This window comes from Apis dorsata, unplaced genomic scaffold, assembly GCF_000469605.1.
Source record: "Apis dorsata unplaced genomic scaffold, Apis dorsata 1.3 scaffold_525, whole genome shotgun sequence".
NCBI lineage: Eukaryota > Metazoa > Arthropoda > Insecta > Hymenoptera > Apidae > Apis > Apis dorsata.
The window spans coordinates 442,457-443,697 of NW_006263748.1; the positions used below are offsets into that span (position 1 = coordinate 442,457).

Consider the following 1,241-nt stretch of genomic DNA (forward strand, 5'->3'; position numbering starts at 1 on the left):
TATTAAATTATTAAATTATTAAATTATTTAATTAATTTTTTAAATAATAATTAATAACAACAATTATTCATCATTAATAAATTCTTCTTTTCAGTTATTTTTTTTTCATGATAATCTTAAAAAAATATATATATAAAGATGTAATTTATAATAATAACATTCGTCATTTATATGACAATAAACTGCAAATGCATGATAAAAATGCAAAAAGCATATGATAATTATATTATATTTAATTCTAAATATAAATATTAACAATTAGTATTAATAATATATTTTATAGCGATTATGGTTTGATTTATATGTGGTTGAATAATGATGAATTATTATCATTTTTTTAAATTTGATATCATATAATTGATGTTTATATATTATTGATGATATTATTATATATTTAATTGTAATTTTTTTCACATTTTATAATTTTAAAGTTAATAATTTGAATTATAAAATATTCTTTTTATTATTTTTAGCAATAATATTAGAATCATTCAACTTTTTAAATAATGTTATTTTATTTTTCTAAATTTTCGGACTTTTTAAAATTTGTCGAGAAATATTTTCATAAAATTCTTATATTGCTTATTGCTATGATAATTACGCTAAATTATTTGAATTCAAGATAAATTGCTATATCTGATGTTTGATTAATAATCGGAATTGTAAATATATGATATATATTTGAAATATCAATATTAAATCATCAATTTATATCAATATTAATTATATATCATTGTTATTAATTATAAGTATAATAAGAAAATTTTCGATCGAATTTTTGATTAAATTAAGTTATAACGAAATAATAAGTTATAATAATGATATATGCATATATATGACAGAAATACATGGTACAAAATTTATATATTTTTAAATATAAATGTATAAAATATATTTTTGTCCAGATCTCACTATTTTCTATAAAAATATGCATTTACATAAACATTGCGTAATTTATTGATAATCAAAAATTTTTTGATTTATTGAATTAATATTTATAAAAATATTATTTTTAATCAATTAATAATTAATTAATAATTAAAAATATTAATAATAATAATTAATAATTAATAATCAAAGCATTTCATTTATGTATACATATCTATTCAAAAAAAAATAGATTTATTTTTTTTTGACAAGTTCTATAAAAAAACTAGTTTTACATTTTTTAATTATTTTTAATATTTTACATATAATATTTTATTATATTTTTTTAATATTTAATATTTTGTATTTTTTGT

At 13.4% G+C, this 1,241-nt stretch overlaps 1 protein-coding gene across 2 annotated transcripts in view; it reads left to right on the forward strand.

Moving 5' to 3' along the window:
* LOC102671548 (zinc transporter 1) overlaps positions 1-1,241 on the forward strand; it is a 9,264-nt gene that overhangs the window by 1,211 nt on the left and 6,812 nt on the right. The gene's annotated exons all lie outside the window — the stretch shown is intronic.